Source organism: Lissotriton vulgaris, chromosome 4_1 (assembly GCF_964263255.1).
Source record: "Lissotriton vulgaris chromosome 4_1, aLisVul1.2, whole genome shotgun sequence".
In the NCBI taxonomy this organism is placed as follows: domain Eukaryota; kingdom Metazoa; phylum Chordata; class Amphibia; order Caudata; family Salamandridae; genus Lissotriton; species Lissotriton vulgaris.
This window is the reverse complement of record NC_141691.1, coordinates 1,306,959,273-1,306,974,979: the sequence shown is the minus strand read 5'-3', so window position 1 is coordinate 1,306,974,979 and position 15,707 is coordinate 1,306,959,273.

The window sequence follows — 15,707 nt, the reverse complement described above, 5'->3', positions numbered from 1 at the left end:
CCGGGGTACTAATTTGTTTATTAGCCCATTACTTGGATCACTTCTCCCGAGAGGGGTAGGTTTGGAACGTCTGCTGTTCTCACAGTAGAACAGGTAGCACCAGTCTCCAATTGAAAGGTGACATCATTTCCTTCAACCTTTCCTTCAATGTATGGACCTGACTGATCTACTGGCAAGAAGGCACCAAGTACGCACTCCTCGTCCTCCCCTCTCAGGCATCGTCAGTATGTGTCCTCACTGAAAAACTTATCACTCAAAAGAAATTGTGATGTTGCTGTGTCTCTCCTCTCACTTTCCTCCCAATTTGTGGTATCCACTCTCTGATGTGCTTTGCTCCTAAAATTTGGCATAGGTGCAAGGGGTAACTGGTTTTGTATTACCTGCTGCTGTTGTTTCTGTGGCACTTCATTCTGCGTTTGTGGATTTAAATCATTATTTTGCATGTTACCGTTTTGCACAGCCTTACACTCGTTCTTCCAGTGCCCCAATTTGCCACACCTGTGACAGGGAAATTTCTTTTTAGCTTCTTCTCTATTGAATTTACCCCTTGGCTTACCCCCATTTCCATCACCCTGAGTCTGGTTATTATTTATTTGGCTTAACTGGAGTTCCTGTTGCACTGCTAATTTCACTTGTGCCCACATTACTTTTTCTTTTAATTCTTTTTGTTTATTTTTGAGTTCATCTTCACAATATTTAGCACATTTAAGGATTTCATCAATTCACTTGGCCTGCCAGCAAATTGTATGGTCTTTAATCCATTGCAAAATTTCTGGCCTTAATCCTGACACAAACCGATAGATGAAATGCGTCATGTCTTTCATATCGATATTATCTAAACCACTATACTGTTTGAATACTTGTAATAGATGTTCATAATATGCATGCACAGATTCATCTTTATTCTGAGTGGTTCTATCTATCCTAGTCCAATCTGTCTCTTTTGCAGGCACCTTTCCTTTGAGGTAGAGTATTACCTGGTTGTACTTCATCATCACCTCATCAGAAGGTGCCCCTGTCTTCAGATCTCTAGGATACTCATCACTAGGCCAATCAATAGCAATTTTACATTCTGTCCACAAGTCTACAGGAACAACAATATCAAATAGTTCATCTAAATCTTTCAAAAGGCATTTCGAAACCTTCACAAATCTCTCAACTTGTCTGTACCACTCTACAGTTTTCTCGCGAAGTTTGGGGAAGTCATTTGTAAATGACAAAATATCCTGTCAGGACCATGGGACATGTACATAACCTCCACCTAGTACCTCTCTCATGGGACATAACCTTTCCACTTTGTCTGCTTCTTTTAACACATTTTCAGATGCAGCTTGTTTGGATCGGGCCTCTTCTTTTTTCTTTGCCCACCTAGTTTTCCATTTTTCTATGTCACCCCATTTCTGCAGTAATATCATAAGCTCCCTGATCTGTACCTTTCTACCTGACACATTCATATTTTCCAAATCTTTGTCAGACAATTCAGCTCGATATGGTTTCTGTAACATTTTATATTTGCCAATGTCAATTCCCATGTTAGCTGCCATGTCCATTAACTTTTCATGAAACACTCTTGTATTTCTAGTAATACTTTTGCATATGAATAATAATTCATCTTCACTAAAGAAAAAAATAATAATAATTCATCTTCTCTGAATGTATTTAATCTGTACATTTCCAGGCATCATTTCTTCTAATTTGACTCTTAATTTAAATATATCTAATACCTTAGGCTGTGACTTTGGCTTCTTTATTTCTCGTGTCCATCTATCTATTTCTTCTGGGGTTACTACTGTGGCATTTCTCGTACCTGAGGATGTCTCCCATTGTATTTCTCTTGAATTTATAGGAGTGGTTTTTCTGACCGGGTCACCCACTGGTTCTCTTATGGGCAAATCCATCAGGGAAATCACTGATTCACATTCACTTGCTTGATCATCAACTATTAAGGGTTCTTTTCTTGGCTGAACTACAGGTGTAGTGAGATCGGGAGTTTTAGGACTAGCTTGTTTTTCTCTGTACAAAGGAACAACTGGGCCAATAGTTACCGGAATTGTTAGGGCTTCAGGACTTGTATTTAATTGGGAAATGTTCTGAATGAACTCACTTCTTTGTTTATTTAATGCTTCTCTTTCCCTGTCTTGCAGTACTTTTTCTAACAAAGTCTCATGTACCACTTGTGGAATCAGAGGTGGTTTCAGAACTGGAGCATTTGGATTAACTGTGCTTGGTTCCTCATTATAAGGTGGTGGATTTTTCAATAACAAATCCTCCAAATATTCATCACTAGTCATTAAATGTTTCGTTTTCTCAGTCCTTTTACTTCCAGTGGATTCTTCTAAAGTTAATACAGGATACAACCCTTCCACTAACATAGACTGTCTCCATTGTTTCATTGATTTATCTCTTGTATCTTTTGGAAATCGGGGATAAAACTTACTCCAATTACCATTACTTCTGGGTCTATCTCGCTCAAAAGCCTCAGTTTCCCATTCCTCCAATGCCTCATACTGCGTTAATCGAGGTCTGGGATCTAATTCATTCATGCGAGTTCCCAAATTGTGCAAAACTCTGCCATTAAATATACCATTTTCTGGAAATGCTAAGACACCATCATCTTTTGTGTACTCCATCCAATTTTCTAACCATACACAAGTGTGATAGCCCTTTTCGACCATCATGTATGATTCAGGCGTATTTGTTGGTGGAATAATAATCCCTTCTCTTGTTTTAATTGCTTTATCTTTCTTGAAATAATTCTTAATTCCTTTAATGAATGACATCTTCCTCTTTCCTCCGTACATGATAAAAGGTCATCCTCTTATATGCTGTTCTTGTGCAAACCCTAAATATCTTCTATCAGGTCTATTTCCTACAAGCGGACCTATATGCCACATATATTTTAAACGCAAATCTTCTGGATATTCTTAATTTGTTTACAATTTACTTCCAATACCAGCACACCTTTTATTTTTCAGTGACCAATCAAAATTTTGAATTAAAATAAATTCGACCAATGGTTGCGTGGCTTTTCTCAAGAGAGTAGTTCTCACGCTCCTGTACTCACCCCTCCTTTACAATTATTACCTCAGCTACACACCCACTGTCTCGACCAATACCAGCGCGGTTCGGAGTGACATAAGCGCAGCTTCGCGACTGACTCCCTCCTTTGAAAGGTAATACGAAACTTAATTTCTTTCACTTATAATACAGATTTTATTATTCAACAACGTAAAAACATTTGCCACTGTACCTGAGTGACTAAATCAAAGGAAAGATATACTTCACTCACTACGAGTAAATCCCTTCCGCTTACTCTTCATATACTACGAGTAGAGCCCTTCCCTCTACCCTTCATGCAAGCATTAGAGAACGTGCTTCTCCTTTGGACTTATCCCTTCTGGAATATACTAAGGCCAAAGTTTCACCAGTGAACCCCTTTGCTATCAATCAAGCTCAGACGAACCTGCTACTCCTTCCGTGTGACACTTTCTAGGTGATATCACACAAAAAGTTTTGCTAGCGAACTCTTTGCTATCATTCATTCACACATTCATACAGAAAATCCTTAAATAGTGCTTCCGATTTTACCTAACCATGCACTTATTTCCTACAGGTAAGTGACCTCACTGCAGTGTAGCTTTCATTCACCACCCGCTATTCTGCCCCCGGGGATTCCAGACAAAACATATAACAGGTACGAACAATTTTTGGTTAATATATAAACCAATACAATCAATAATGCGATTTCAAATATGCAAACATATTTTTCATTAACCAGCTAACTATAACTACCTACCTATCTTAACTAAACTCTAACCTTATCTCTGCTACTGAAAGAAATACTGATAGAGCACGCAGGTCATCCGACTCAGACTACCATACTCACCTGGGCCCATAAACAACATATGATGAGATTTAATCAGGTAACCTGTGCACTTACTCTAATCAGTGCTTTATAAATGTCATTTAGGACCTATACCATTGTCTCACCAATCTTCGTCATCGGTACCTAGAGTCCTAAGGGATCACAGGTGTTAGAATAATAGGTAGAATAAGAACATTTGCACTCATAAAATAACCACAACTCGGGAAAGGTTTAAACTCTTTATCTAAAATCTTTAAAATGTCATAATCCAAGCATTGAATAATAGAAAATTCTCAATTAGGAAAATAATGATTAGAATGAAAATATGCAGAGTTCTTATAGAGAAGTCTTTACGCATTTGACAAGAGAGTGGGAAAAGAGACGGAATCAGTTCAATGATATATGACAATATGCAAAACATTTATCATTTAACACTAGGGTGGGAAGAGAGAAGGAAACAGAACAATGACAGTACCCACATTTAATATTTACCAAGAATGGTGTGAAGAACTAACCCTGACCACGGGTCAGTTTAAAAGACAGAACCTCGGAAATGCAGGCACCATAAAGGCAGGCAGGTGCAGATCGGAATCAGGACAGGTAAAGCCAAATTGGATCAGGACAGGACCACCAAGGGCTAAGACCAGCACCTGCAGTTAAAGTTTGCAACGCCTGCGTTACTCCCTCTCTGCAGCTAACAGCCAAAACCCGGTAAAAGTTATCGATTTCTCTGACAAAGTGCTTCGCCAGAACTTCAGCTTTCAAACCCCGATCTGGGTTTCAAACCTTCTGACAGAGGGCTCCGCCAACACCTCTGCTTCCGATCACCTATTTAGTGCGTTGGGTCTGTGACAGGTCAGCTATTCGGACAAGTCAGACAAATTAACTAGCTAAGCCTACCCTAGGTATACTATTTTCCAGGTCAGTGTACCACCCCCCAATGTTGCAAGTGTAAGGATCCCCAATTTTGATTGGACAAAAGATGAGGAGAGGTCATCACACCACACTAAAATAAAGCTTTCAGAATGAATGTTAATGCTTGCTTTCCCGCCCATCAATTTATTTTTCCCACGTATGTTTTATTCCACCAACAATGAATGTTCTATTAACAAATACATTGTTATGAAATATTAACAAGTTTCTTCCGTTTGGGTTCAAAAGTTTGTTTTCCCATGCGCATCTTCTAGTGCACGGTAGCTTGGCATTGCTTCAAGGTTAGATGACTTCAGTTCTCTTTAGAGTCAGACATGCGCGATGTGGGTTTTCAAGATGAAGTAATAGATCCTCCCGTGCCCAAGATTATCGTTACATGAAAAAAATTTAAAGAAACAGTTTTAGAACACAGAAATAATGAATGTACTGTATACCACTTACTTCTACTCTATTCCCATTACTTTATTTTAACTATTGCATTACAAATTAGGCAGAACAAACAGATTAGCAAAAGCAGCAGTGCAAGCTTCATGCATGCTGTTAAGACAGAGCAGCCATCTTAGTTTTAATGCGCAGTAGTGAAAGGTTCCCTCCAAGCAAAGAGTATGTCATGTCACATGAGTGTGACAGAGTCATGCGCAGTAAGAAATCCCACGTAGCAACAGCCATTTTATTTGCACGCGGATTATCATTAGTAAAAGCACACATGCGAGCTTCTTCTAGATAACCAATGTTTTTGTGAAATGCAATATTAATAAGACAAACATGTTGATTAACGTCGTTTCGAGAGGACGGAATTCAAGTAAGTCGCATTACGTGCGAATCCTTGCTTCATCAATACGAAAGGCTGGACAATGCAAATATTCACCCACAGTCACAAGGATCTGGGTTTAATTCATCATTCTTTTGCTCACCACGCCACCAGAGTTTGGACCAGCCATACACAAATCAGTATTGACCCTGTTCTTTGTGGGAACAGTCCAGCCCATACTGCCAAGCCAAGTCCTCCCTGGACCGGAAACAAGCATCCTGGGACCGGTTTCAGGGCATCACCCTTCATCAGCCAGGCTAGCTTGAATCCAGTGGTGTAGTAAGCACGGACCCACGCCTGGGCAAACCCTTCCCACTCAGGGCAACATATGCAAAAGAAACAATTGATTGACGAAATGCTGGACAATGCAAACATTCACCCCCAGTCACAAGGATATGGGTTTAATCCATCACTCTTTTGCTCACCACACCACCCCAGTTTGGACCCAGCCATATGCAAATCAGTCCCAACCCTGTTCCTTGTGGGAACAGTCCAGCCCGAACTGCCAAGCCAGGTCCTCCCTGGACCGGGAACAAGCATCCTGGGACTGGCTTCAGGGCGTCACCCTTCATCAGCCAGGCTAGCTTGAATCTAGTGGTGTAGTGAGCACAGGACCCACGTCTGGGCATACCATTCCCACTTGTAATGTAAGGGCCATTTCTATAGCGCACCTATCACTCCAAGGAGCATCTTGTCGCTGTGACCAAAGCCAGATGTCACAGGCTGGTCTAACAGCTCTCATCTGGGGGGTCTGAACACACTAAACCAACGCTTTGCAAGCTGAGTCCGTGAGATTGTATATCCAGGTCTTAAGCTATTTCCTGAATAGACTTTCAGAGGGAATTTGACGAATCTGGGGCGGGAGCTTATTCCACGCCCTAGACCCGATCACTCCAAGAGATTTCCCTTCCTTGGTGACCAGCCTAAACTTTGGGATTATCAACAGATTCGCGTTTGAAGATCTAAGATTGCGCACTGGGGAGTAGTGTCTAAACGCATTCTGGAGGTATTTTGGCCCTTGACGATGAAAAGCCCTAAAGGTGATGACCATTATTTTAAACAGAATACGCTTATGTATTGGCAACCAGTGAAGGGCATTGAGTGCTGCAGAGTCCGACGACTTCCTAGGCCAGCTTAGCACTAGGCGGGCAGCTGCATGTTGGACCATCTGAAGTCTGTGTAGGACCGCTTTATTTGATCCCGCATACAGGTTGTTACAATAGTCCCACCTCGATGTTATGAGTGCAACCGCCACCGTTCGTCTGGCTGCTAACGGGAGAAAATCAAAAAATGTCCTCAGTCCTTTGATGATGTTGAAACAGGAGCCTGCCACCGTCAGAGCCTGGTGTTTAAATGACAAGGCGTCATCAAACTTGATGCCCAAGTTGCGAGCAGTATCAATAGTGTTAGGGGGGGCTTCTGTGTCCTCCGGCCACCATTGTTTTGGAACAATCAATCAATCATAGAAATTTGCATAGCGCGCTACTCCCCCCTAAGGGTCTCAAGGCGCTGAGGGGGGGGGGGGGTTGCTACTGCTCGAACAGCCAGGTCTTGAGAAATTTCCTGAAGGAGAGGTGATACTGGGTCAGCCGTAGGTGAGTGGGGAGGGAGTTCCTTGTCTTGGCTGCCAGGTAGGAGAAGGATCTTCCTCCGACGGTGGATTTCCGAATTCTTGGGACGGAGGCGAGGGCGAGGCTGGCGGTTCGGAGCTGGCGGGTGGGTGTGTAGAAGGTGAGGCGGCTGTTGAGGTACTTCGGGCCCAAGTCGTGGAGAGCCTTGTGTGCGTGGGTGAGGAGTCTGAACGTGATCCTCTTGTTGACGGGGAGCCAGTGCAGGTCTTTCAGGTGGGCAGAGATGTGGCTGCGGCGCGGGGTGTCCAGGATGCATCGTGCTGAGGCGTTCTGGATGCGCTGGAGTCTTTTCTGGAGTTTGGCCGTGGTTCCAGCATAGAGGGTGTTTCCATAGTCCAGACCCAGGCGGAGGGTGATGATCCTAGGATGAGGACTTCCGTCTTGTCTGAGTTCAGTTTCAGGCGGCTGTTCTTCATCCACTCGGCGACGTCTTTCATCCCTTCGTGTAGGCTGGTTCTGGCGGTGGTGGGGTCATTGGTGAGGGATAGGATCAGCTGGGTGTCATTGGTGTAGGAGATGATGTTGAGGTTGTGTTTGCGTGCGATGGCTGCGAGAGGGCTCATGTAGACGTTGAAGAGGGTTGGGCTGAGTGATGATCCTTGTGGTACGCCGCAGATGACTTCGGTGGCCTCTGATCTGAACGGGGGGAGGTGGAATCTCTGAGTTCTACTGGCGAGGAACAAGATGATCCACTCCAGTGCCTTCTCTTGGACTTCGATGTTGCTGAGCCGCTGCACTAGGGTGCGGTGGCAGACAGTGTTGAACGCTGCAGAGAGGTCCAGGAGGATGAGGGCCGCTGTTTTCCCGTTGTCAAGCAGGGATCTGTTGTCTGAACAAACACATTATGTTGTTCAAACGGCAGGATTTCGGTCTTTCCCATATTGCATTTGAGATGGTTATTCCTCATCCAGTCAAAGGTGGCTGAAAGGCAGTTTTTGAGATTTTCTTCCGCTCCAGGTACCTCATTGTCCAGCACTAAGATCAGCTGTGTATCGTCCGCGTACGAAATTGTACTGATTTTGTAGGACGATATTAATTCGATCAGGGGGACCATATAAAAATTAAAAAGTGTTGGGCTCAAACTGGAGCCCTGCAGCACCCCTGTCGTCAGGGCTTTCTCTTCAGAACAGAACTGACCTAGCACAGTCACTTGCTGTCTATGTTTTAGAAAATTCTTCAGCCACTCCAGTACTGCTCCCGCTATACCTGATGTTACTAGGCGGTCTATTAATATGGTGTGCGAGACCGTATCAAAGGCCGCAGATAAATCCAGTAAAATCAGGACAGCCTTCTTGCCCTGATCCATGGCAGCCCGCAGGGTCTCCACAGTAAACAGGAGAGCAGATTCCGTTGAGTGCTGTGCTCTAAAACCTGATTGGTTAGCATGTAGGATACTATTATCCTCCAAAAACTTTGTGAGTTGCCCATTTACAAATACCTCTGTTAATTTACATAGTGCCGGGAGTAACATATGCAAAAGAAACAATTGATGGATGAAATGCTGGACAATGCAATCATTCACCCCCATTCACAAGGATCTGGGTTTAATCCATCACCCCTTTGCTCACCACAAGGAACAGGGTCAAGACTGATTTGCATATGGCTGGGTCCAAACTGGGGTGGTGTGTTGCGCAAAAGAATGATTTCTCAAAAGAGGAATTAAAACCAAATAATGCTCTTTTGGAGAAGGAATGCAAAAAATCTGTGCCAGCGAATTGCTTCATTTATGAATTTCAAATACAGGTGAAGTTCATCCAAGCAATTTGAATTTTGTTGTATATCCATCTCGAATAGTCTACAGAGTATTTTTGTGTACACAAAGACAGCCATTACATTGAAATAATATACAATGCATCCATAAGTACAAATACAACACATTGTAAACAAATCTGAGAATATGATAACATTTTATTTCTGTATGCGAATTGTACACTTGGGCCCTCTTTATGGGATTTTAGCCTAAGGCATCGCAGCAAGGCACCTTGCTGCACTGCCCTTTCCCAAAGTGAAAGGGCAGGAATGCAGTATATTTATGCAATGTGGTGTATTTCTATCCATTCTACCTGTGGAAGTGCGGTTTCTGCTTCCTCGCTCCAACGAAGGCACTTTTGCACCATTGCGAATCCTCTAGAAATGAAGAAATATACCCATTCATGGTATTATTTGGGTGCTGTGAGACTAATATTTTATATGCCATTACTATGATAACAAGCATATGCAAGCATAAATGTAATACACTTCCTATCACTCAAATTCAGATTTTTCACAGGTTGCTACGCCCATTCTTGTTGATGCCTTATGATTTGTGATGGATATCTCACCTGGATGTCGCGCCTCAATGCCTACTGCCATTGTGGAGAGTCTGAACCCCTGTGGAAATCTTATTAACACACCACCAGAACGGTCATTTTAGGGGAGAGGATATCACATCAAAAACATAAACAGTTTAGTAGGTCTGCACTCCTCCTGAAATACACTGAAAGTAAAGGTCCACAAGCCACCATGTCCAGCCCATATTGGAATAATGAAATGTTATGAGCACCATTGAATACAATAGAGTAGCTCCAGGCTTATAATGGTTGGTATAATGTTTGTCTTTCTATTCCTCCCATTTTAATTCAGAATTAGAACATTCCAGGGGCAGTGCGTCCATTGGGGCGCTGGGCCATTGCCCCACTAAGTTCAAAACTCAAGCAACCAATGAAGCAATTCATATAATAATTCTATTTCTAATCTAATCTCTCTCCTGCTGCTCCTGTACACTGACGCAGCACTGTCAGTTTGACTTAGCGGGACACGCTTGAGGCAATTGGCCAATGAAGGGGGTGGGACCGGGGCGAGCACTCCATTTGAGTGACACTGGACACACTGACAGAGCAGTGGCGCGTATGCGCTTTGTCAAGTTTGGGTTGGTCATTCTTATGACCATCCCGAACATGTGCACTGTCAGCCAGTGTACTGTGTGCGTACTACTGGCTGCTGCTCATCGTGGTGTGAGTGTGACTGAGTGTGACGACGGACGTGATACTTCTACTACATCTTCACACCATTTGTCATTCAAATTGTCCTGATCATCGATGTTGCTCCTTGATCTCATCATCCATCTGACTGGTGATCAGTCAGTGATCTGGTTAATGCCTCATGGGAATAGTCCAGCCTGAACTGCCAAGCCATGTCTTTGCCGGACCGGAATCAAGCATCCTAGGACCAGTTTCTGGCTATCAGCCGTCTTCAGCCAGGATAGCTTGACTCCAGTGGTGTGGAGAGCATGGGACTCACGTCTGAGCATACCCATCCCACTTGGGGTGACAAATGCAAAAACAACAGTTGATGGACAGAATGCAGAACCATGTAATACATTCACCCCAGTACAGATATCTGGGCCTAAATACATTCTTTTTTTGCACTGCACACCACCCCAGTTCAGACATGGCCATATGCAAATCAGCCTTGACCCTGTGCCTCATGGGAACAGTCCAACCCGAACTGCCAAGCCATGTCTTTACTGGACCGGAATCAAGCATCCTAGGACCGGTATCTGGCTATCAGCCGTCTTCAGCCAGGATAGCTTGACTCCAGTGGTGTGGAGAGTATGGGACCCACGTCTGAGCATACCCTTCCAACTCGGGGTGACAAATGGAAAAACAACAGTTGATGGACAGAATGCAAAACAATGTCATACATTCACCCCAGTACAGAGATCTGGGCCTAAATCCATCGTTTTTTTGCGCTCCACACCACCCCAGTTCAGACATGTCCATATTCAAATCAGACTTGACCCTGTGCCTCATGGGAACAGTCCAGCCCTAACTGCCAAGCCATGTCTTTACTGGACCGGAATCAAGCCTCCTAGGACCGGTTTCTGGCTATCAGCCGTCTTCAGCCAGGATAGCTAGACTCCAGTGGTGTGGAAAGCAAGGGACTCACGTCTGAGCATACCCATCCCACTCGGGGTGACAAATGCAAAAACAACAGTTGATGGACAGAATGCAGAGCAATGTCATACATTCACCCCAGTACAGAGATCTGGGCCTAAATCCATCGTTTTTTTGCGCTCCACACCACCCCAGTTCAGACATGTCCATATGCAAACCAGCCTTGACCCTGTGCCTCATGGGAACAGTCCAGCCCTAACTGCCAAGCCATGTCTTTACTGGACCGGAATCAAGCCTCCTAGGACCGGTTTCTGGCTATCAGCCATCTTCAGCCAGGATAGCTTGACTCCAGTGTTGTGGAGAGCATGGGACTCACGTCTGAGCATACCCATCCCACTCAGGGTGACAAATGGAAAAACAACAGTTGATGGACAGAATGCAGAACAATGTCATACATTCACTCCAGTACAGAGATCTGGGCCTAAATCCATCGTTTATTTGCGCTCCACACCACCCCAGTTCAGACATGTCCATATGCAAATCAGCCTTGACCCTGTGCCTCATGGGAACAGTCCAGCCCTAACTGCCAAGCCATGTCTTTACTGGACCGGAATCAAGCATTCTATGACCGGTTTCGGGCTATCAGCCGTCTTCAGCCAGGATAGCTTGACTCCAGTGGTGTGGAAAGCAAGGGACTCACGTCTGAGCATACCCATCCCACTCGGGGTGACAAATGCAAAAACAACAGTTGATGGACAGAATGCAGAACAATGTCATACATTCACCCCAGTACAGAGATCTGGGCCTAAATTCATCGCTTTTTTACGCTCCACACCACCGCAGTTCAGACATGGCCATATGCAAATCAGCCTTGACCCTGTGCCTCATGGGAACAGTCCAGCCCGAACTGCCAAGCCATGTCTTTACCATACCGGAATTAAGCATCCTAGGACTGGTTTCTGGCTATCAGCCATCTTCAGCCAGGATAGCTTGACTCCAGTGGTGTGGAGAGCATGGGACTCACGTCTAAGCATACCCATCCCCCTCGGGGTGACAAATGCAAAAACAACAGTTGATGGACAGAATGGGAACAATGTCATACATTCACCCCAGTACAGAGATCTGGGCCTAAATCCATCGTTTTTTTGTGCTCCACACCACCCCAGTTCAGACTTGCAAATCAGCCTTGACCCTGTGCCTCATGGGAACAGTCCAGCCCGAACTGCCAAGCCATGTCTTTACTGGACCGGAATCAAGCATCCTAGGACCGGTTTCTGGCTATCAGACGTCTTCAGCCAGGATAGCTTGACTCCAGTGGTGTGAAGAGCATGGGACACATGTCTGAGCATACCCATCCCACTCGGGGTGACAAATGCAAAAACAACAGTTGATGGACAGAATGCAGAACAATGTCATACTTTCACCCCAGTACAGAGATCTGGGCCTAAATCCCTCGTTTTTTTGCGCTCCACACCACACCAGTTCAATCAATCAATCAATCAATCAAAGACATTTATAGAGCGCACTACCTACCCGTAGGGTCTCAAGGCGCTTAGGGGGGAGGGGGGGTGCCGTTACTGCTCGAACAACCAGGTCTTGAGCTTCTTCCTGAAGGAGAGGTGGTCCTGGGTCAGGCGCAGGTCGGCCGGGAGGGAGTTCCAGGTCTTGGCGGCCAGGTAGGAGAAGGACCTTCCTCCTGTAGTGGCTCTGCGGATGCGTGGGACGGCGGCGAGGGCGTGGCTGGCAGATCGGAGGTGGCGTTTGGGAGCGTAGAAGTTGATTCGATTGTTGAGGTAGCTCGGGCCTTGATCGTGTAGGGCTTTGTGTGCGTGGGTGAGGAGCCGGAAGGTGATTCTTTTGTTGACGGGGAGCCAGTGCAGGTCTCTCAGGTGTCCGGAGATGTGGCTGTTCCGTGGGATGTCGAGGATGAGTCTGGCTGAGGCGTTCTGGATCCGCTGGAGTCTCTTCTGGAGCTTGGCGGTGGTTCCGGCGTAAAGTGCGTTGCCGTAGTCCAGTCGGCTGGTGACGAGGGCCTGGGTGACGGTCTTCCTGGTCTCCGTGGGGATCCACCAGAAGATCTTCCGCAGCATGCGCAGGATGTTGAAGCAGTTCAGACATGGCCATATGCAAATCAGCCTTTACCCTGTGCTTCATGGGAACAGTCCAGCCCGAACTGCCAAGCCATGTCTTTACTGGACCGGAATCAAGCATCCTAGGACTGGTTTCTGGCTATCAGCCATCTTCAGTCATGAAAGTGTAAATGTGAGTTAGTGATCATTGCCTTGCCATGCTTGTGTTGGGACTGATGCTGGGATCTGAGCTATGATAATGCTTTTACTGATTTTGAGGTTGATGTTGGTGTCTGGCTGCTGCATGATTGCAGTTGGCATTGAGGAGGCTACAGAAATCTGCTTCTTTCTTTCCCTATTGCACCTCTTTCCCTTTTTGATGGCAGGTGTTATTTAGCAAACGAGTACATTTAAGGATATATTCAGTTAAAATGTTTTGTCATGTGTTTACAGCTTTGTATTAGTCGGCGACAATTTTGGAACGGTATGCATAATGAAGTGTTAAAGGCTGCCCGTCCTATTTTCAGACTTGGGTAAACTTTCGTACAGTTTTGGATCGTGCTATGATAGTTAGAGTTTGCACCTATTGCAACTGGTATAGGGGTGCTAGCGCCCTCTGCATCCCCCCCCACCCTTGGGCCCAGGGTGTTGTCTGTCTGGCGCGCTGTTATTTTTAGAGGTTGTGGCCTTTGGGGCAGTACTGGCTGGCCAGCGGCCTTTCGTGAGTTATGGACAGTGGAATACGGGAGGGGGCAAGGGAGGAGCGGTACAAGATTTTACATAATTGATTTGGCAGCCCCCACTTTAGGACGTAAGATTGATTGCTAACTCACTGAGCCATCAGATCTCCTAAGCGACAACCCCTGACGCCCTACTGCGAATTCAGTTTGAAGCCTTCTGATTAGAGCCCGTCAAAAAAAGCTGTTTCATGCCCAAGGAATGCAGATTTTGTAACTGATCAATTGTTAATATGGAATGCCTCTATTTGGGGCTTATGGGTTAAGGCATTGAAAATGAGCTGTGCGGTGCTAAAGTGTATAATGGCCAATGGAGCTCTTAGTCAAACAACTATTGAAAGATGCAAAGACGAAAATGAATGAACGAAAATTGCTCAAACTAACCGGAATATATGATTGATCAGACACAGTTGGGCGGGGAACTAAAGAGAATAGAGCATTGCTGGTGTGAGATGGAAGTATCTAAGGAAGTACTTCATTAGTGCACTACCATCTTTCTTTGATCGGTAGACTTGTATTGTGAAGGGGAATCAAAGAGGCTTCTCTGGGGAAGATGCATCTTAAACATAAGGTATCCTTTTAACTGCATCAAGTCATGTAAAATAATTTACAAGCGCAGTTGATTAACTGGTCAGTGATGTAATGTGCGTTTTAGTGTGACAGAGTTGAAATATATTTTTAATAGCTAAAGCTGACATGCCCTACGTAGTTGATAACCAACTGCCCTCTTTATGTGGACAAATATAGGGGCATATTTCCAACAACTAGCGATAATTATCACTATGTTGGCTTAGCAGCAATATTTTTATCGCCGAGCTGCGGCGATTTTTATCGCTTAGGAACCTTGCTATTATCAAGGTTTATCTCCTAAGCGATAAAAATCGGCCGAAATGCATGAATATCGCTGAAAAGTCAGCGTTATTCATGCATTACCGAGCTAATGCTCTTAGCCATGTTATCCACCTACCATTGGATAACATGGCTAAGAACTGCTCAGGGGCAGGTGTTAGCTTTTGGAGATATTCGCGCTTAGCGCGAATATCTCCAAAAGTTGGTAATAGGAGATAGCGATGTTAGCGACTGTTTCAAGTCGCTAACATCTTGGCATGCCCACTTTGCATGTCATTAGTGATAAATATCACTGACATGCAAAGCGGGGCCCAAGATGGTCGCTATCTCCTACTAGCTGTCGCTAACTGGTGTTAGCGACAGCTAGGTAACAGGGAGATAATGTTATCTCCGCTTTCTTGGCTTTTAAAGCCAAAAAAGCGGAGATAAACCCCCTTGATAATATGCCCCATAGTTCCTTTTCAGGTCTTGTATTTGCAGTTCCAACAATCATCAAACAGTTGTGCTCTTGCTATATTAGAGTTTTTTTTTACTATTTTCATTCCGCTCTGAATAACACTAGTTGCACATTCATTACCAGGTCATTGCAAAATCTGTGTGTCTCAAAATCACTTCACTGTGAGTGTGCACTGCGCCTAGTCATTTCACCTGCTGAGCTAGCTCAAGTTCTCAGTGACTATTAAAGTGACAGCTAAAACTGTTGCGAACATATGTGTTTTGTTGGAATGCTGAAGCATCTATAGGGCCGATTATGCATTTGGTGTCAAAATAAAAGGAACAATAGGTTCTCTTTGGAGATGTAAAGGAAAGATATGTTGGATTATTTGAAGTTTATCAACTGCAAAATATATATAATAATTATGTGGTTCAGCAACATTTTAAGAATGAGAAAGACCTATGAACTGAATACTTTGGCCTGGTCTACTAGGGCCAGCCT